Raw genomic sequence first — 12,028 nt, 5'->3', positions numbered from 1 at the left:
GCATCTCGGATGACATTTTCCTGCACACCATCAGCATTCGTAGATTAAATCGGAAATGCATTTTACACCACCACGACGAGCCAGACGCCGAATGGCGGATTTGGTGATTCCTTGGATTTTATTACGAAGAACCTTGCGGTGACGCTTGGTACGGGAACGCAAACATGATACCGCTCATTGTACCGTCCGGACGAGCATGTTGCTCGTGTGGTAAGCGAGCAGCCACTGATACAAAACAAACTCGCGTGACCTGTATATTGAGAGGCTGAGAGCAGTGATGCCACAAGTACAGATTTATCTAGAAAGGTACAGATTTTCGAAGCATTTTTGGTACAGATTCTGTACGGTACAGATTACAGATTTTTGTAAAAAAGTACAGATTGGTACAGGTTTTTTACATGACATTAGAATGCGAGAGGCGAGAAACCTGATTCCAGCAAATCAAAGGGTTGATATCTAAGTGAAAGCCGAGCGAATCTTTTCGGAGTGCATACATTTACTCTGAGATGCTCCAATTGAATTCCTGCAAGCAGGTTTCTCGCATCCTATTGATATTACCAGCCCCATCTCAACTTCTCGCTGCCACTGATTTCCCCGAATGAAAAATATCTTTAAGAAAAAAAAATTTCAAGCAACCTTGTCAATATTTGGGTACAGAATCCGGTACAGATTTTTCTATAGAAGAGTACAGATAGAAAAGATTTTTCAACTCCCGGTACAGATTTAATTGTGGCAACACTGGCTGAGAGTAAGAGTGGGTTAAAATTTTGTTCAGAGCAAAAGTGGGTTAAAATATTCTGTTAGATCAGAAATGGTATAGTCATCACACCTCAGGCAAAAGTGGATCAAATATTAATTCGCGCAAAAATGGTTCGACAAAATTTTCAGGGCAAGACTGGTATAGAATATTAACCCATTTTTGCGCTAAGAAAAGAATCAGAATTTTCTTATTCGGACTTGTGGGAAATGAAATTTTATTAAATTTTTCGATGCCTTAGAGATCGTGTAATGTAGGATCCGTATAGGTCAATAGGCATCGGAAATTGACCACCACCGCCATTTTGAAATCCAAGATGGCGACTTCCGATAACCACAAAATAGTGAGAACCACCATCAATATGGGTGTCATTTGAAAGGGGATAGTGAGCAGACACCGAAAATTGACCACCACCGCCATTTTGAAATCTAACATGGCGACTTCCGGTTACCACAAAATAGTGAGAACCACCATCAATATGGGTGTCATTTGAAAGAGGATGATCAGCAGACACCGAAAATTGACCATTTCCGCCATTTTGAAATCCAAGATGGCGACTTCCGGTTACCACAAAATAGTGAGAACCACCATCAATATGGGTGTCATTTGAAAGGGGATGGTGAGCAGACACCGAAAATTGACCACCACCGCCATTTTGAAATCCAAGATGGCGACTTCCGGTTACCACAAAATAGTGAGAACCACCATCAATATGGGTGTCATTTGAAAGGGGATGATGAGCAGACACCGAAAATTGACCACCACCGCCATTTTGAAATCTAAGATGGCAACTTCCGGTTACTACAAAATAGTGAGAACCACCATCAATATGGGTGTCATTTGAAAGGGAATGGTGAGCAGACATCGAAAATTGACTTTCACCGCCATTTTGAAATCCAAGATGGCGACTTCCGGTTACCACAAAATAGTGAGAACCACCATCAATATGGGTGTCATTTGAAAGGGAATGGTGAGCAGACATCGAATATTGACTTTCACCGCCATTTTGAAATCCAAGATGGCGACTTCCGGTTACCACAAAATAGTGAGAACCACCATCAATATGGGTGTCATTTGAAAGGGAATGGTGAGTAGACATCGAAAATTGACTTTCACCGCCATTGTGAAATCCAAGATGGCGACTTCCGGTTACCACAAAATAGTGAGAACCACCATCAATATGGGTGTCATTTGAAAGGGAATGGTGAGCAGACATCGAATATTGACTTTCACCGCCATTTTCAAATCCAAGATGGCGACTTCCGGTTACCACAAAATAGTAAGAACCACCATCAATATGGGTGTCATTTGAAAGGGGATGGTGAGCAGACCTCGAAAATTGACCTTCACCGCCATTTTGAAATCCAAGATGGCGACTTCCGGTTACCACAAAATAGTAAGAACCACCATCAATATGGGTGTCATTTGAAAGAGGATGATCAGCATAGAGGTGTGCGCCGCCGCGCCACGCCGCCGCCGCCGATGATTTTGACACGCCGCCGATTTTAGGAAAAAATGGTCAGCGCGCCGATTGCCTTTTTTGTGCTGCGCCGCCGATCATATTTAAACTCGCGCCGAGTCCATTGTAAACGACCCAATGGGTCACGCGCCTCATCGAGACGACCAGATCTAAAAAACCCATAAACTTAACGATCATGACAGGAGACCCACCGTGTACTCGATCGCGCTGGTATGAAACGACAACCAGTAGAAGAAAGCCAATCCGCGTGTGCTGAAGATTATATTCTAAAAAGTTTACTCGATTTATAAATTATAAAGATTTATTTGAAATTGTATTTAAAACACAGTTATACGCTGCAATTTGCAAGTCGCGTTAGATGTATTAACTCGTAAAGCAGCTGTGATCATTATCGGTGATAGAAATTCACATTTAACAATCTGTAACTAATTCGAGGTTAGTTTCCCACTAAACTGCTTTTGTATAACTCCATAAAATGCAAATTTTCATATTGTAGTTAACGGAACCTAATTCACGCACTTCACAGTCACGATTAGGTCACTAGTGACGCTGCTGAAGGTAATATCATTGAAACTTAATACTAAAAATACTAGGATTAATGCAATATAATATTGCAGAATTGACACGAAGTCACAAATAAGTTGCGAACGCAAATATAGGAGGAATAGAAGAGGAATAAATACTAAACGTAAGTTATGCGCTCTGAATTGTATATAGCATATGCTTATAACATATCATTGTCATCCTAGGAAGTTTTTATTATTCATTGTGAATAAATAATTATTCGGAAATCATTTGATCCTCTCATTGCGAAGCAACAATTTGACCTGAATGTGTATTGAGTGAAAGAATTTTGGTTTACTTTACGATAATCTTATTGGTTGTAATAGTTTTGTGTGATTCTTACCATTACCAATCTTGAGGCAGCATATTGTAGTCCATATGGAAACAAAGCTGCTTTCGAACCGCACGGCAATTCAGCAAGAAATTAAACTGTCACCGTATCTGTGAGCGGTTTGCTTATGAACTGTGAATTTATATAGTGTTCCGCTGTTTAAAGACTGGACAAGCGAATATCAGCCGAATAGGTCGGTAAAAGGTATTAAGATATTCAGAAGTTAAGCAATATACTTGTTCTAAGCGTTTCTTGTTTTACTAATCAATCAATCGATATGATAATAAAATAGCCTGGACAATACTTTTGCTGACTTCCTACTCGCATAGTCATCCGGATCGCAGCAATCAACAGTCAGTCTGTGGAAACCATAATACTCCCTACTGTTGAATTCTCAGTAGTTAAAGACACAAGTTACTTAGTGCAAGAACATATTTGGCTCATGCGGAATTAGATAGCATATCGACCGAATGATGTCACTTTTTCATGGTTAGAAACAGTTAAAACTTAATGAACCGACATATAAGCCAGTACAATTGTTTCTACAAAATCTGTGTAAATATTTAAATAAAAATACGTTGCAAATTACCATCGCACGCGTGAATCACCATTCTACTCAAATTTGCACGCAAGCAAAGCTCGTATAGCGATTGCTGAACATCTACTGGCGATGTTGAAAGCAGGCCTCGAAAGTTAACTCACGTCACGTCATGCCTTCGATATAGTAATTCAAGCCGTACGACTTTTAACTATTAACCTTGGTCTGGTAGTTCAGAGGGTAAGGCGTTGGTGTCGTATAAGCCACCCGTCGTATAAGCCAGCCCCCGCCAGGAAGGATTCTTAGTAGTCAGTAGCCTCGTAACACTAGCCATGCAGTAGCACTGCACATTCCTAAAACTTGGCTGCAAAGTCTGCCGAAATGAAACTTGGAACGAAAAACTAGTGAAACATACTTCTGTCAGCATAATGGAAGGTTTTCTGTACGTTTACAACTGGTTCTCTCTAGAAAAATCCGCATTTCAATTTTCTTATCCTTTGTTTCTCTTTTCCTTTAATTTACCGAAAAAGTCTACAAAATCGATACAGTAGAACTTTGCCGCAATCGAAACTACCATACCATATTGGCCTATTGTTCGAAAGTGATTCGATGTTTAACCTGTATTGGAAGCCGCACCATTTTGTAATTTTGTCATGCTAAGGATTTTTTCCAACGATATACGTGGACAAAATATTGAGTGCGGTGTATCAAACGATCAGAGTGGCCCAGAAAACGTCCCGTTAATTTCTATTTCAATATTTCAGCAAAAAACATTATTGGTTATCCGCAGAATCTCGTGCTCGTGACTTTCTATTGAGAGTGGAGACCTTCTTTAGCGGTGGGGATACAGTTGACTGCTTGTCTGCTGTATCTTTGGGATTATTTGCTTCTCTCATGTCTGACGTCCAGGTCTTCATAGTTAAAGCTGTATTGGTGCCGACGGTCGGATGTTGCATCTTGCTTCTTGCACTTGCGCGTGAGCAACGTCGCCTTTTTATCCTCACCGATAGTGCTAACAGTTGATTTTGGGGTGCTGGATGCTGTTTAGCAGTTGTCATTATGTCCTGAACAACTGTCACAAATTTGGGAACCGTTTGTAGGTATTTGTATAGAGATCACTGTTCAAATAGGTATATCGTCGATGAGTCGGCAATTCGCTGGGATGCATTCTCGTTTGTATATGTATCTTTGTATTGCGCAAGGATTGTTCACGATGTGGCGTCTGATGTTAATACATGCGCGTAGGAATTTGCATGTTATGGGGACAAAGCGTGGTTTATTTAATAGTTCCGTGATTTTTAGTTGAATAATCGATCCACATTCTCAGCATAAAGAAATTTCTCCAGGTATCAGGTTAATAAATTCTATTTCACTTCACTCGGTTGTATAGGTCTGGCTCAGGCAGAAGTAGAAATTAGACTGAAGACCAGGTATTGTTATTTTATCTCAGAGGAATATTTATTAAAATGAATGGCATAAAACTTTGCTTTCTGAAACTGTGTTAGCATCGATATTCGTAACGGTTGGCATTGCAAGCATTAGGAGCGGTTGTTTAAATTTATCTTTAGTAATCGCAATTTTGGATATTTACTTTTATTTTTTTTCCATTTTCTCAAATAAAATTAATTCCCGGTTAAAAAACAGTGTTATGCTTAAAGCTGATGACACCGCTACGTCATCAATATTTGGTTTAATTTTGACACACGCAGACACAATAGTCAACATAGCAAGATGATTGAGCAAATTACTACTTTCCATCCATATCAAAAAATATCCCACGCCGCTTTGCGCCGCCGCCGCCGCCGATGATTTTAGCAAACGGCGTCACGCCGATACGCCGCCGCCGCCGGCCCAAATCAGACCTACGCCGCCGACAACGACATTTTTCATCGGCGCACACCTCTAGATCAGCAGACACAGAAAATTGACCATTACCGCCATTTTGAATGCCAAGATGGCGACTTCCGGTTACCACAAAATAGTGAAAACCACCATCAGTATGGGTGTCATTTCATACACCTTTAAAATTTGAAGATCCAAGGAATATTAATAAACCCAAAAATGGATTGAAGTGAACCAAAAGCAATTTTATTGAAAATTAGTATTTTTTCGCTTTTTTCCTCATATAACCTATTTTAAAACCACTAAAATTAATATGGAATTGCATATATAATATTTTTATTGAAGCGAGAAACAAATCACAAAATTTTAATTTCGCGCGGGTCGATCATTCTTATCCAGGGGGTGACATCCGTATGTTGATGTACAGACGTTGACAGTATCCAACATATAGTGGGCCCGGTCGCTTCTAGGCTCATACCTCCCATGCTCTTGCGCTTCTAGGCTCATACTTCCCATGCTCTTGCATTGGGTTGTTTTATCTTTATTGTCTTCATGCCTCATCCACGAAGTATGAAGTGTGTGGTGCTGCATCCATGATGACTCCACCACCCTTGATGTGAGAGTGTCTTGGAATGCTCGAGTCGAATAAATGGTAGTTAAACTGAATCGGATGGCGTTTCCGAGTGAACGTAACGATTGAGCATTTACTCGGATGTAAAACCATTCTGTTTAGGTCACACCACGTACCAGTGTTGCCACAATTAAATCTGTACCGGGAGTTGAAAAATCTTTTCTATCTGTACTCTTCTATAGAAAAATCTGTACCGGATTCTGTACCCAAATATTGACAAGGTTGCTTGAAATTTTTTTTTCTTAAAGATATTTTTCATTCGGGGAAATCAGTGGCAGCGAGAAGTTGAGATGGGGCTGGTAATATCAATAGGATGCGAGAAACCTGCTTGCAGGAATTCAATTGGAGCATCTCAGAGTAAATGTATGCACTCCGAAAAGATTCGCTCGGCTTTCACTTAGATATCAACCCTTTGATTTGCTGGAATCAGGTTTCTCGCCTCTCGCATTCTAATGTCATGTAAAAAAAACCTGTACCAATCTGTACTTTTTTACAAAAATCTGTAATCTGTACCGTACAGAATCTGTACCAAAAATGCTTCGAAAATCTGTACCTTTCTAGATAAATCTGTACTTGTGGCATCACTGCCACGTACTAAAGCTCTCCAGTTCACTCTGAAGAAACTCGGAATCGGTTTTATCCCGTATTTGTCGAAAAAATTTCATATCATGGGCGAAAGAAAGGCGGGGTCCTTGTAATTTAATATTGATGTCATAAAAGTAGAGGAGGAAAATTAATGGACCGAGATGGCTACCTATTGAGATGCCGGATGTAGTGAAGAATGGTGCAGATAGGCAGTCCTTAATGCTGATTTGGAATTGCCTTCCATCGAGGAACCAACGCAGAAGTTATCCATGAATACCGAGTTTGTCCAGCTTCGCTATTGCGACATCATGGCTGATTTTGTCGAAGGCCGAACCGATCCATGTGAATAGCATCGGTTCGCAATCCGTCAGTAAATCCATCGAGTACATATGTTGTAAACGAGAGCAGGTTGGTCGTTGTCGATCATTTAGGCATAAAACCGTGTTGTTGCAATGTAATGTTTGCAGTGAAAGAAAATCGGATCTAAAACGGCTACTACTGAACACCCCCTTTCAAACGTTACCCATGTTTATGATGGTTCTCACTATTTTCTGGTAACCGGAAATCGCCATCTTGGATTTCAAAATGACGTAATAATCAATTTCCGATATTTACTGACACCCGCTTTCAAATTATACCCATATTGATGATGGTTCTCTCTACTTTGTGGTTACCGGAAGTCGCCATCTTGGATTTCAAAATGGCGTAACAATCGATTTCCGATGTCTACTGACCCTTTTTAAATGATACCCATATTGATGGTGGTTCTCACTATTTTGTGGTAACTGAAAGTCGCCATCTTGGATTTCAAAATTACGTAATAATCAATTTCCGATATCTACTGACACCCCTTTTCAAATGACACCCATAATGATGGTGGTTCTCACTATATTGTGGTAACCGGAAGTCGCCATCTTGGATTTCAAAATGGCGGTGGTGGTCAATTTTCGGTGTCTGCTCACCATCCCCTTTCAAATGACACCCATATTGATGGTGGTTCTCACTATTTTGTGATAACCGGAAGTCGCCATCTAGGATTTTAAAATGGCGGTGATGGTGAATTTTTGGTGTTTGTTGACCATCCCCTATAAAATGACACCCATATTGATGGTGGTTCTCACTATTTTGTGGTAACCGGAAATCGCCATCTTGGATTTCAAAATGGCGGTGAAAGTCAATTTTCGATGTCTGCTCACCATCTCCTTTCAAATGACGCCCATATTGATGGTGGTTCTCACTATTTTGTGGTAACCGGAAGTCGCTATCTTGGATTTCAGAATGGCGGTAATGGTCAATTTTCGGTGTCTGCTCACCATCCCCTTTCAAATTGCACCCATATTGATGGTGGTTCTCACTATTTTGTGGTAACCGGAAGTAGCAATCTTGGATTTCAAAATGGCGGTGGTGGTCAATTTTCGATGTCTGCTCACCATCCCCTTTCAAATGACACCCATATTGATGGTGGTTCTCACTATTTTGTGGTAACCGGAAGTCGCCATCTTGGAATTCAAAATGGCGTAATTATCGATTTCCCATATCTACTAACCACCTCCTTTCAAATGATACCCATATTGATGATAGTTTTCCCTGATTGGTGATAAATCATTTTTGAAAACATTCTTAGAATAAAAATGGAATATATATCCTCTCAGGGCAAAAGTGGTATATCTTTTTAACCCACTTTTGCGCTAAGGTTTTTTTTATCCCATTTCTGCTCTGACTGGTACTTAAACCGGTTTTGCTCTAAATAAAACGTATACCGCTTTTGCTCGCAGCGAATTTTTAACCCACTCTTGCTCTCAACCTCTCATATATAACATTCCCGTATGTAATGAAACGATTACATGCTCCTTTTTGACGGCTCTGCATGAGATATGCTTGCAAATTGCGCATTTTCCTCGCTGTTTTCGAAGGATTTTCTAAAAATCCTTGTTTTGGTTTATTTATAGTAGTCGCACTAATTTAATACGAAATACGTGCACGAATTTCCGATCAGATAGTGCAAAAATATTGCGATTTCGATCAGTAGAAGGAAGATATTCGCATTTCAAACCTGGGAAAATTTCTCAACTGAAATATTGAAACGTTTGAAGTATTCTACTTCAAATGAAAGACCTCATTTTGGACGATCAATAAGTTTTGCAGGTTCAGTGTTTATTGGAAATCAACTCAGTATTGTTGAAAATAGTTGCATAGGTTTCACAGCCCTGGTGTGCAAATAAACACACGAAAAATGACGGTTTTTATAACGACGTTCTCTACATGAAAAAAAAAAAGAAACCGTGAAAAAATAGGCCACAAACAACAACACAAAAGTCAACCGACTGGGGAGTGAGCTTAAAACAAGCCATATAAAAAGGCGACACAGGCAACACTGGTCACATATTTTTTCGTGAAAAGAAACAGGAGAAAAATAAAAAGTCTTGAAATGAAATTGATAATTTGTAATTAAAAGCGGCATTCAGAAAGGAATCGACGACCGCTAATCACGGGATTTTCGCCCCTTTGGCAACGTAAGTGCTAGTAAGCAAAGATTTAACGAAGGCGGATTAACAAACGCTGTACTGCGTCATGTATTCGAAAACACGGAAGGATGCGCTATTTTTGGCTCTTTCAGCGTGTATTTTCCATATACAAAAATATTTGCGCTGAAAATCGAACACCGTTGTCTTCCGCGGGAAAGGGGTTTTCCCGAAAACTCACCTTTTTTGAAATCGTACTGCGATGTTAAGCTTATAACGCATTCGATTAATTTGAATTCATGTTCCGTGATGTTATCCGATTCACCATGCGTCTACATAAGGAAACGATGTTCTCTCGAGTATAATTGATGCCCGTTGAATCAGCTGTTATTCAGCACGTCTGAGGGCGTTATTCGCAGTCACGCTTTCGACGCCAGTCAGTCTTGTTTATTATTAGCACTTCCAGCTAAAAATAATTCATGCAAAGAAAGAAAAATGTTTTTCAACGCGCTCGGATCGAGAACCGCCCTTCAACAAGTTCCGGTTATAAGTTCGAAAACGAGTCGTAGTATACGATTCCCCGTTGTCACCGTCCGCGGTAGCGGTAAGGAACGACTATAACATACAATTTTTGTTTTATTGCGCGAGTTTCGAAACAAAGGAACATGAGTGGAAAGTATGTTCGATTCTACCGTAAACATTAACACGACGGCAGTTTAAAACACGGCGAGCAAGTATCGTTTAATGTACAATTTAAGGTGAAAGTGCGCAATAACTTTTGTAAACTGTATTTCTATGACAGGATGCTGACCAGCACTGCAGCTGTTTGATTTTTGCTTCTAGGACTCGATTACCATTGGAGGATCAATTGGCCTGTGTTAAGCCAAAGGGGACCAAGCGCCATTTTAAGATGCCTGCCTATAAAACGCTATCACATACAATGTAATGCTAGTAACATCCACATAAAATTATTTTTGAGTACTCAAATAGTAATTAAAAGCAAATTAGTATCCCTCAACTTTCTCAGTTAATGGCAAGTTATCAAAAAATGATTTTTTGCATGAAAAATACCAGAAAAAAATCATGGCGCTCGGTTCGGTATGGCTTAACACAGGCCAATTATTCATGATGGAAATTAGGTCCAAGACAGGACGTAGTATCAAGATGAAAAATTTGCTGCCAAGTGCAATTATGTTAACAACATGGCCTGTATTAAGCCAAACAGGAGCAAGTGCCATTTTAGAATAGATTATTAAAAAGGCTATCGCATCAAATCAAGCGCTAACATTTCGTAGATCTATTGTTGTGAACTCAACTTCTAATCGAAAGCAATTAAGTGGTTTTTAACTTTCTATGTTAATGATAAGTTATCAAAAAAAAGTTTTGGCATGAAAACTACCAGTAATAAAAACGTTCAGTCCTTAATACAGGCTACATAACCATAAACGAATATCACTTCACAACAAATGACACAGACAGGTTGACATACGGAATTACGACTCGCCCATACGATTCTTTTTGTGGGTGAATGGTCGCAAATTTAATCACCGAGCTATTGGTAGCTGAGCAGCTCGAGTGAGGGATCAAGATTTTCGACGCGTAATTTCAAGCACTGAATCGGACTTTGGTCGCGGTGATGGTGGTTCAATTCCTGGGTTACTGGGACAAAGAAATCTCTCGTTTATAGGAATAATGCGGAATTATTTCCGCGAAGTGTGTCGTCTGTGGCTGAAGATATTTGTAGGGGATGGCGTGGGTGTAGTGGGGTCAGTGTACCGGGGCTAACACGTGTTCATAATTACGTTCGTTCTAGCACCTAGTGCTCCGCCGCGACGGCAGCGGGTAGTAGTACGAGTGGTAACAAAGTCTGTGTTTTTTCTGTTTTTCCGTAAAAAGTAATTGCGTTGGTCGCGTGAATGTTTTAAGTTTCAAATCTGAACGTCCATTGTTATGGTAATAGGTGATCAAAAGCACCCAAGTGTGCAAACGATTTTTTGTCGGTCGAGCTTTTCCTGTAAATTTTTTATGGGTTCATAGCGATTAATAAAAAATACAATTTTGACAGTTTTCGAACTTCGAATTATTTTCATAGTTATGACTATTTACCTTTTTAACATGAGTTTGTCCTGAGTCGGTGGCCTTTCTTAAGTAGGCATTACATGAACATTTTCTATCTTATCCTAAGTATCGGTAAAGATGGTCGTGGCCGGCAATGACCATTCTCATGCTATTGGTTTACTGAATTCAACAGATATATGGTTGATTCCCGATCATTTATCTCACAAGCAAGATGAGCTAAGGGGTACCTTTTTAATTTTCAAAAGATCGAAGATTTTTTATTCTTTTATCTGAAAGTACAATTCCCTGAGAATATTATCCTCAATTTTCATAGAGTTTTGAGAAGTAGATCGAAAGTGTGGAAACTTTAAACTCGCTTACCTCGAAATATCGTTTTTCCAAAAATGGCTTTTCTGTGATCACGATTGCCGAAAAAACGGTTAATTGATTTCCATAATTTTTTTTCGATTGTTCGTAATTATTTTTCCTTGTACTTTAACGGTTCCTTTTTTATGCAAAAATTCATGTTTTATAGACCTCTCCAAGGTTGAGGGTATTGCAAACATCATCAAGCATATTGCGTGCATCAGTGCTACAGAACCTCTGACAGACAATTGCTTTAAGATGGTGATTGCATTACGCCTCGATAGTGGCGCATCGAGGAGACCGAGATGGCTTATGCGCCTTTTTATGTTCTATGTTTCTTCATACTCTGCATCTGCGCATACCAACGCTCAACCACTGGTCTGTGCGCGGTGACGTGGCAGACTGGCGGGTCGA

At 39.8% G+C, this 12,028-nt stretch overlaps 1 protein-coding gene and 1 long non-coding RNA gene across 5 annotated transcripts in view; both read left to right on the top strand.

Moving 5' to 3' along the window:
• Positions 1 to 12,028, top strand: part of LOC131692929 (protein fem-1 homolog B) — a 61,783-nt gene that overhangs the window by 31,702 nt on the left and 18,053 nt on the right. The gene's annotated exons all lie outside the window — the stretch shown is intronic.
• On the top strand, positions 2,240 to 3,810 carry LOC131692944 (uncharacterized). The gene is made up of 3 exons (XR_009306113.1): positions 2,240 to 2,672; positions 2,764 to 2,795; positions 2,855 to 3,810. It is a non-coding gene; the product is annotated as an uncharacterized LOC131692944 (long non-coding RNA).

This window comes from Topomyia yanbarensis, chromosome 3 (assembly GCF_030247195.1).
Source record: "Topomyia yanbarensis strain Yona2022 chromosome 3, ASM3024719v1, whole genome shotgun sequence".
NCBI classification, from domain to species: domain Eukaryota; kingdom Metazoa; phylum Arthropoda; class Insecta; order Diptera; family Culicidae; genus Topomyia; species Topomyia yanbarensis.
This window is presented reverse-complemented; position numbering and strand designations above follow the sequence as displayed.